The sequence below is a fragment of the Anomaloglossus baeobatrachus genome, chromosome 2 (genome assembly GCF_048569485.1).
Source record: "Anomaloglossus baeobatrachus isolate aAnoBae1 chromosome 2, aAnoBae1.hap1, whole genome shotgun sequence".
In the NCBI taxonomy this organism is placed as follows: domain Eukaryota; kingdom Metazoa; phylum Chordata; class Amphibia; order Anura; family Aromobatidae; genus Anomaloglossus; species Anomaloglossus baeobatrachus.
Window position 1 is genome coordinate 166,012,404 of NC_134354.1, and position 10,711 is coordinate 166,023,114.

A 10,711-nucleotide genomic window follows, 5' to 3' on the forward strand; every position below is an offset into this window, starting at 1 on the left:
AACAATGGGTAAACTTAATGGCATCCTAAAAGTGGCTGTTGGACTTTTGTATTGAGCCACTAGTGCAAAGATATTTGCAGCACGTCTGCCTGCATTGCACACTCAAACTCATTGTTACTAAGCCATTATACTAGCAAACACTGAGTGAACTTAGTGGCATCCTAAACGTGGCTGTTGGACTCCATTATTGTCCCACTGGTGCCAAGCTATTTCTAGCACCTGTGCAGGACACCCTCCTGCTCTGTTTTTAATAAGCTATAATTATAGCAAAAAATACTGCCATTTAGTTACATCATAGAACTGGATATTGTATTTCATTATTGTCCCACTGGTGCCAAGCTATTTCTAGCACCTGTGCAGGACACCCTCCTGCTCTGTTTTTAATAAGCTATAATGATAGCAAAAAATACTGCCATTTAGTGGCATCATAGAACTGGATGTTGTATTTCATTAGTGCGCCACTGGTGCCAAGCTATTTCTAGCACCTGTGCAGGTTACCCTCCTGCTCTGTTTTTAATAAGCTATAATGATAGCAAAAAATACTGCCATTTAGTGGCATCATAGAACTGGCTGTTGTATTTCATTAGTGCCCCACTGGTGCCAAGCTATTTCTAGCACCTGTGCAGGACACCCTCCTGCTCTGTTTTTAATAAGCTATAATGATAGCAAAAAATACTGCCATTTAGTGGCATCATAGAACTGGCTGTTGTATTTCATTAGTGCCCCACTGGTGCCAAGCTATTTCTAGCACCTCTGCATAACACCCTCATGCACATTTTGCTACGCTAATGTTATAGCAAACTCAGGGAATTCATTGCGGCATTTGATAATTCGGAGGGATAGAAAGTGAGGCTTCCTTTAGCTTTTCCTTCTGTTCATAGACAGCATCTCCAAGTCCACACCCGAAGAGCAATTTCTCCTCCACGTGTAAGTGTGGAGAGGCAGCTAGTGCGCATGCGTGTGCCGATTTACCCCAGCTTCAGCCTAACTACAGTGATTCGCCTAGTGAATATGCTCAGCCTGACTGTGCCATTCCTGAGGCTAAGTCTTCATTTCGGGATATAGCGCATGCTCCCACACTTAGTGCGAAAAGCCTCTTTGCACAGGTACTTGCATTCCGTGCCTTGTCTAAGTCCTGTTTTGTGCCTAGACACCATGCTAAAGCTGATATGTGGGGGGGCCCATATAGACCACATGGCATCAGGTGTCCTGACAATGTGGCCAGGCCGCTCCCAAATGGCTTGCAGAGGCACGCCCCTATGACTTGTCACCTCATTATTGATGGTCAGACGATGACTGGTGAGGTGTTTGTGTCGTGGCAGCCATGAGGTCATTATTGAAGTTGCGGTTCCAAATAGGACGCTAGTTATGCCACTCATGACGTGTCACTCTGCTTTTGTCTCCAGGAGGTGCATTGTGGTCCACCCTGGTTTGGGGCGGACCCAGGTTATAAAACGGGCTGGAGCCAACAAGGAGGTGCGCAGTCTTCTATTATACTCCGAAAGAGCACACCTCCATGTGTTGAACCCATTGCGGCTTTAGGCCAGAGGTAGGCAGGGATAGGGCGTCGATGCAGGCCGCCACCACAGTTGGTAACGCAGAACGGTTAAGACCAGCTCCTATACTACAAGTCCTGCTTGTGCAGCCCAGTGGTAATAACAGGCCTGCTGCTGCTGATGCGCCTGCTGTCCACAGGTGTGGCCCCAATGCACACGGTCAGCGTACTGAATGTCCCCTGTGATGTTAACAGGGAGTTCCTGGGCTGGGTGGGTGTGTGGACCCTGTGACGCTAACAGGGCTCCCAGTCTCAAGATCCGAGTGGCGTCTAACTCGGTTCAGCAACTATTAGTTTCATAGCCACACAGATCTGTATCCTCCACCTAACCTTCCAGTTGCCAACCTCTCCTTTTCCATCTGGGAGCACGGTGGACATTGACTGCTGATGGGGATATATACCTTTCTCTTTCTTTTCTTATTACTTTTCGTTATATAGCGGTAACATAGTATATACTACCTTATCCAAATCTGCCAGTCCCACCGTAACAGATGGTGTTTCTTCATCAAATGTTACTTTTGCTTAACCAACAAAACCACGGACAAAAACTTTTTTCCCCTTTCCAACACACCTTTTCCCCTTTCCACCAGCACTTGTCCTTTTCCAACTCATTTGGTATATGACCAAAAGTGCAACTCTGCAGGGACACTGTACTCAATGCCATCTCAGCACAGCAGCCAGCCTCGGTCCCTCAGATGTGGACAAGTAAAAGACCATTTCCTCCTATCCATGAGAAAGAGTTGAGATTCACTCTGTGCAGCACTGGTGTTTACTGGAAAAGCAGATTTAAGAATCCATACCACCTTCTGCAGATACTCCTGTATACGTGCGTCCCTTTCTGTGGCAGGAATTATTTCGCCAAATTTTGTCTTGTACCGGGGATCTAACAGTGTGGCAACCCAGTAGTTAGCATTACTTCGAATTCGTACAATACGAGGGTCATTTTGTAGGTAGTGCAGCAAGAAGGCACTCATGTGTCTTGTGCATCCAGGAGGACCAAGTCCTTGGTGTGTTGGTGGCAGAGAGGTGAGAATCGTGCCTCCTTCCTCTGCCCTCTCCCCCCAACCTCGCACAACCGAAATGTGAGCAAGCTCTCACTCATCTGCTGAGTTTTCCATGCCCATCGCAAGTTTGTCCTCCATTTCTTCATGGGCTCCTGCCCCTTCCTCAACAATTTTTGCTGATACTATGCGCCCTTGTTAATCCCTATCCCCCACCATAACTGCCGCCTAGGTGCCGCTCACTGTATGGACCTTGTAGATCTTATTATCCCTTCTGCATATGACTCCTCCTGTACTTCCTCACCTTCCTCTTGGACCAACACCTGAGTCCGAATAATGCTTACAGTGTGCTCCATCTTGTAGATGACCAGAATTGTCACGCTGAGAATGGCATCGCCAGTGCTAAACATCTTTGTCGACATTTGTAAACTGTGTAGAAGGGTGCATAGGTCCTTGATCTGACACCACTGCAGCAGCTTGATCTGCACCACCTCAGAATCAAGTTAGCCCAGGGTATACGTCATACCGTATTTCAGCAGGGCTCTGCGGTGCTGCCACACACGCTGCCACATGTGCAGATTCCAATTCCTGCGTGTCAGAACATGGCATTTCCGGCGTTTAACCGTCAGACCCTAAGACTTCCGGAGCGATGAAAGTTGTTGAGCTGCTGGGTGCGAAGGATGAAAGTGAGCACATAGCAGCGTGCCCGCTGCACAAGGCCATGTAGGCCGGGATGGTATTTTAAAAATTGCTGGAGAATCAGATTCAACACGTGAGCCATGCAAGGCACGTGTGTCACATTGCCCTGACGAAGGGCCGCAGACAGGTTTGCATCATTGCCGCACACGGCTGTTAAGTCACCAACGTAGTCCACTCAATCAATTTGTACTCCGGTCACCAGGTGTCAACGTGTTCCTTTCGTGCATAGTGCTGATGATGGGAAAGGAGTCGATGCCTGCGGTGCAGGTGGATGCAGGTTATGGTCACCCACTGGTTTGCGTTACCTTGACAGATACAGAACCACAGGCTGAATGTAGGTGGTTGGTATCTCACAGATGAAGTACCATCATTCAGCTACAACCAATGGGAAGACACCACAACCTTTTTTAGGCCCCTCCTATCTGCAGACCACTGCCAGACAAAGCTATGAACCTCTTGTTACTGTTACCCCAAGTTCAGTTTTATGAGTTTGTGTGCTTGTTACCTGATTACTTTTCCTGCTTGCTGTTTATGTACCTCGTTGGCCGATCCGAATTTCACCTCTGCTTGTTTTCTGATTAAGTCCTGGCCATCCCATTCTGTTCCTCTTCCTCAATTAATGTTTTTGACCCTGCATGACTACTATTCTCTGGAACTGCAGCCTTCCACAGGTATTGATCAACTTGGGCCCTATGTAATTCCAAATTATTGTATAGGGGTTAAAGCGTTTCAGGGTTCTGGGTGTCCAGCATGGTGAGTGGCTTGCCTCTAGCCTATCCTTTACAGCCCATCTGAGTGTGTCAATCCAGGCAGGCATTACACCGTGCCCTCTGCAGAAGGCCATGTAGGCCGGGATAGTGTTTTAAAAATTGCTGGACAACCAGGTTCAACAGGTGAGCCATACAAGGCACATGTGTCATCACCCTGAAGAAGGGTCGCAGACTGGTTTCCATCATTGTCGCACCCGACCTTCCCTGACTGCTGGTTGAGTGTAGACAACCATTGATGAAACTCGGTCTCACTCTCCAGAGCTAACCGTCCACAATTCCTCAGCGGTGTCTCACATTTCCCCTACATTTCAAAGTAAACATTTGACCATCTGATGGCCTTGAGCTCTGCTGCCAGCATAGTAAGGAGGTGTGTGGGATTCCTTGGGCGCAGTTACAAGGAAGGGTGGCCTGACCACACAGGGTTTGGGCCGAGGTGGAGGACCCACATGAGGTTGAGGAGGCAGAAGAAGTGGAGGAACTTGTACATACAGAGGAAGGATTGACACACAAGTCGTGGGGACGGCAAGACTTGTACAGCAAAACCTTCTCCATCTCTCACCATAGTTACTTAGTGCCCAGTCAGCAACATGTAACTCCCCTGTCCATGCTTACTGGTCCAAGTATCTGTGGTGAAATGCACCCTGTCACACACAGAGTTTCTCAAGGAATCGGTGAGGTTGTGTGCGACCTGCTGTGGTAGCGCAGGCACGCCTTTCTTGGAGAAGGAGTGATGACTGGCCATCGACTCTTGGGGCACTGCAATGGGCATAAGGTCTCGAAAATCCTTGGTCTCAAAAGGGTGTAAAGGCAGCCTTTCTGTTGCCAACAAGTTGCAGATGATGAAACTCAACCTCTTAGGCATGTCATGCCCTTCGAAAATCATGTAAAACACAGCGAGGGGACTCCAACCACAGTCTCCCTCATTTCCACTAATTGAGCCACACACACCCCACTTGACTGGCATCACTTGATCCCCCTTTTCAAAATGAAACAGATGCTTTGCATGAAGCACTCTCAAAAATACGCGTGACTTTCGCCTCCCCTGGATGACCCAGGGGAAGAAAAGTCCTCTGAGAGCCATGACTTGTTCATCTTGGTTCTTTTTTCAAAAGCGAGGGGACTCCAACCACAGTCTCCCTCGTTTCCACTAATTGGGCCACACACACCCCACTTGACTGGCATCACTTGATCCCCCTTTTCAAAATGAAACAGATGCTATGCATGAAGCACTCTCAAAAATACGCGTGCCTTTCGCCTCCCCTGGATGACCCAGGGGAAGAAAAGTCCTCTGAGAGCCATGACTTGTTCATCTTGCTTCTTTTTTCAAAAGCGAGGGGACTCCAACCACAGTCTCCCTAGTTTCCACTAATTTGGCCACACACACCCCACTTCACTGGCATCACTTGATCCCCCTTTTCAAAATGAAACAGATGCTTTGCATGAAGCACTCTCAAAAATACGCATGCCTTTCGCCTCCTTTGGATGACCCAGGGGAAGAAAAGTCCTCTGAGAGCCATGACTTGTTCATCTTGGTTCCTTTTTCAAAAGCGTGGGGACTCCAACCACAGTCTCCCTCGTTTCCACTAATTGGGCCACACACACCCCACTTGACTGGCATCACTTGATCCCCCTTTTCAAAATGAAACAGATGCTTTGCATGAAGCCCTCTCAAAAATACGCGTGCCTTTCGCCTTCCCTGGATGACCCAGGGGAAGAAAAGTCCTCTGAGAGCCATGACTTGTTCATCTTGGTTCTTTTTTCAAAAGCGAGGGGACTCCAACCACAGTCTCCCTCGTTTCAACTAATTGGGCCACACACACCCCACTTGACTGGCATCACTTGATCCCCCTTTTCAAAATGAAACAGATGCTTTGCATGAAGCACTCTCAAAAATACGCATGCCTTTCGCCTCCTTTGGATGACCCAGGGGAAGAAAAGTCCTCTGAGAGCCATGACTTGTTCATCTTGGTTCCTTTTTCAAAAGCGTGGGGACTCCAACCACAGTCTCCCTCGTTTCCACTAATTGGGCCACACACACCCCACTTGACTGGCATCACTTGATCCCCCTTTTCAAAATGAAACAGATGCTTTGCATGAAGCACTCTCAAAAATACGCATGCTTTTCGCCTCCTTTGGATTACCCAGGGGAAGAAAAGTCCTCTGAGAGCCATGACTTGTTCATCTTGGTTCTTTTTTCAAAAGCGAGGGGACTCCAACCACAGTCTCCCTCGTTTCCACTAATTGGGCCACACACACCTCACTTGACTGGCATCACTTGATCCCCCTTTTCAAAATGAAACAGATGCTTTGCATGAAGCACTCTCAAAAATACGCATGCCTTTCGCCTCCTTTGGATGACCCAGGGGAAGAAAAGTCCTCTGAGAGCCATGACTTGTTCATCTTGGTTCTTTTTTCAAAAGCGTGGGGACTCCAACCACAGTCTCCCTCGTTTCCACTAATTGGGCCACAGACACCCCACTTGACTGGCATCACTTGATCCCCCTTTTCAAAATGAAACAGATGCTTTGCATGAAGCACTCTCAAAAATACGCGTGCCTTTCACCTCCCCTGAATGACCCAGGGGAAGAAAAGTCCTCTGAGAGCCATGTCCACATTGTCAGTGGACAGACACGTGTGCTTATCTGCCAGCAGACCCCCAGCAGCACTGAAGACAGGTTCCGAGAGAACGCTGGCTGCAGGACACGACAAGATCCCCAAGGCATACGTGGCAAGCTCAGGCAATTTATCCAGATTGAAAGCCTAAAACGAGCAGGGCTCAAGTTGCACAATAATGGCATCGACGTTTCCTTGCATATACTCATATATCTGTGTGTCCTCCTTTTTTTCCTTGTCCAGCTCTTTTGTTTTCGCATGAGTATATGTCCTTGTCACTTTCCCATGTGTTTGTGTTGTGTTGTGAGTTGTTTGTCACCTTTTGGACACCTTTGAGGGTGTTTTCTAGGTGTTTTTATGTGTTTGTGAATGCCTGCCATTGTTTCCTATGCAGTTCGAGTTCGGTTCGTTGAACCGAACTCGAACGGGACCTCCGTTCGGCGAACCGAACTCGAGCCGAACCACGACCGGTTCGCTCATCTCTAGTTCAGGGTGTCACAGGGAACTGCACCACTCTCTATCCTTGGTGCAGGGCCCACCCTCCTTGGTTCCGGGGTGCGCAACAGTGATTCTGTACCAACAGAACAAATCCTAGTCACCCAAACACTACACTTGTCAGGCACACCGGGGGCGTGGTTCTACCTGGGAAAGGAACCGCCCACCTATGAGTCAGACAGGCTGGTGGGAGGAGTTAGTTAGACAGTTGGTAGTAACAGTCAAAGAGAGAGGACCTGGGGATTAAGAGCTCCCTGAGGAGAGTCTGGCTGGGTCACAGACGGTGGCCTGAGCCTGAGGAGACGGAGACCCAGTCTCGGGGAACTGGAGGATAGGTCTGGACGGGTCAAGAGGACCATCAGCCATCGGATCCACAGTAACCGGTCTAGGGGCTGGGCACACAGTGGGGGACAGGCCCCTGTGTCGGGACGTAGCTTCACGCAACCCGGCAATTAGTCTGCAGTGGGTAGTAACTTTACGTGTTATCTGCAACGGCTCAGAGATTAACGGCGTCAGCACAACGGAGGGATAGGATTTCCCACACAGAGCAGTCCACAGAAATTCCACATGCCAGCTGCTAAGAGCAGGTCCCCAGTAAAAAGAGGGACGGGACCCGGGAGGTTTCAAGCCAACAGGGCCAGGGACACACAGAGTACACAGTGTATGGAGGAAAGCTCCAGTCCACCACAGAATCACTAAAACGGACCAATGAACGTGCTGTCACTAAGGGCAAAGATACCCAGAGACTTGGTTTACCTCAGAGTCTGTGTCCACTGAATGCGTCATCACACCTGAGTGAATATCCTGGCTCCCCAGCACCCTGCCGGCCCTATATCAATATAGATTGTTCCTACCTTTTCTCTACCCTGAGTCCTGGGGCCTCTCTACCTGTGGAGGGAACCTCCATCATGGCTGACCCACACCATCTGCCCCGACACTCCCATACGGCAGCGGTGGTACTCCCCATTACCGCGCACCACAGGTGGCATCTCAAACATTCTCCCCTGTCAATAATAATCCCTTTTCATCGAAGTGTCTGCCGAGCAATCCGACTGGTGCTAGGTCGTCATACACATATCTGATTTTTTTCTCAGACCGCTTGATTTGTCACAGTTAATCAGGTCTCACTCAGTTATTTAAGTCTATGGGTCTGTGAAAAAAATTATACTGCACTCAGATGACACCTGAGTGCAGTCTGATTTTCAAAGACTGACAGAATAATGGAGAAGAGGGAGAATTGTTTTTTTTAATTCTTCTCCCCTCTCGATAAAATCGGATACCACTCTGATCAAACTCCGATTAAATTCAGATCAAAGCTCAATGAGTCTGATTAATATAATCAGATTTTTTTTCTCAGATCAAGAAAACACAGTCATGTGACCCTTACATTACAGATATGCTTCATAGTCCAAGGTCAAGATGCTAACGATTGTTTAATCCAAAGAGCATCAGGAGGACACCATGTGCTGTGCGGTATACAATGCCCTGGCTATTATTGCTGCTTTAGTATCAGTTCTGGTCAGCAAAGAGAAGAGAAGGCAAAGGCAAGGTGAATGAATACATGTTGTTCCATGAATGTTTAGAAGTCTTGATAATTTTGTAAACTGGACCAGGAATTGAATTATTCTGGCTCTGGATTTTGATTTGGGGCTTGAGATGAATAAAATTTGTTTCAATTGGCAATTTGCTATGCATGAATAACCTAAAATTGTCCTTACCATTTTTGCAGATTGTCAAAGAAGGCTAACATGACCTCAGCACAGCGAGGAAAGCTTTCTCATAATTGCTTAGAAGTAGAGGTGAAGGGACTTGAACTTTAAAGTTCAGTGTTCATAACAAACACAGACTTAAAAAAAAATCAGTGTTTGAGTTTGAAGTTCGGGTGCTGTACGTATTCAAACCATGTACGTGGGCCTTGCTGTGCTTGGGTGCGCTCGGTGCTCGGCCCCGTGCAAGCCACTTGCAGTGTTTGAATGGCTCGCACTGAGGGTAAAATCAGCGTTTGCAGATGTAGTGTGTACAAAAATAAAAAATAAACCCTTCCCTCCCTTCTTCAGAAGTGCTTTCTTTATGGCTGGCTGTATGTGGATGGAGAGCCGAACTGCCCAATCAGTGACTTCCACTGAAGTTCAGATCAAGTTCACGTCCAGAACAGAACTTTATCTAAAGTCCATCTGAACCTGCAGATAAGCAGACCCGTTGAAGTTCGGTTCAGTGGGTTAATCGGGGCATTAGATAAAGTTTGGTTTTGGACACAGATTTAATCTGAACGCCAATGGAAGGTACAAATTGGCCAGTTCCGGTTTCCGCCCACATGCAACCAACAGTAAACACAGCACTTCTGGTGGAGGGTCAACAGGGTTTTTCTATTTTGTTTGTTTGGTGCACACTACATCTGATCACTCTGTTGTTACTCTGTGTTTGAGTCGTTCAAAGACTGCAAGCGTCTCACATTGGGTCCAGCACTGCAATGCTCAAGTGAGTGATTTGCATGCACAAAGCACCCGAACTCCGAATCCGAATTCTGTTCTTTTTAAAAGTCTGTGTTTGGTACAAACACCGAACATCGAACTTTAATTTGGCTCATCTCTACTTATAAGTATTAAACTACATGTTATAGCGCAGCCAATCGGGAGAGACTATCATAGCTGGTAGAAAAGCATATGCAAGGAATGCACCAGCTATTTTGTGGTGAATCTGGATAGTAATAGGAGATTACAGCAAAAAACCTGAAGGGAATAAGTCAGGAGGTTTTTGTGATGTAACTTGACATGAGATAGGGATAGAGATACTGATTTCAGTGGTGTATTACTTAGTATACTTGGTGCAGCAGTTATGATAATGTCACAATTTTCTCTTTTGCATATCTAGCGGATATCAGTTGTAGAGCTGTGTATAACTGTGTCACATCACAGTTTTTTGTATATATTTTATAGTGATGGAGAGCTGCTAATCAGAGATGGGGCATCGTTTGCCTACCCTGTATGTGCCACGTTATCCTGAAAATCTCCTCCTGATAAAATGCTGATAGTATTGAAACAGCAAAATACAGCCTAGTAAGTGACACATAGCTGTAACAAGGGAATCTCTTATTACATTGCAAAAACTTAGTGACAGATTCCCTTTAATCATAACTAGTCATGAAACAGTTAACAAATGCTACAGATAGTGCGTGCTGTAACAGCAGTAAAGGAGAATAGTATACTGTATATTGTGTGAAGAAAAGATAATAATACAGAGATGAAATTGATGGGGAGAGAGAGATTGGAGACCTGGAAGTGCTTGATCACAGTGATTATAATGTTGCTGCATTTTCAATTACACATTCTTTGTTTTACTCTCCAATAATGCAGAAATAACACCTCTGAGCTCCCTCACAAATTTTGAGTGTTACAAACTGCAGCCTTCTTTTAAACTTCTTATATTAGCTGCGTTGGATGTACATACAAATCCCACCAATATAGCAATATGTTGCAACTGTTGTTTTATGGTTGTAATACCATAAAATGAGCATTTCTTGTTGGTTATTGCTGGGAAATGGAAAATTTAGTAAAAGAAAAATTAAAAGACTAAAAATA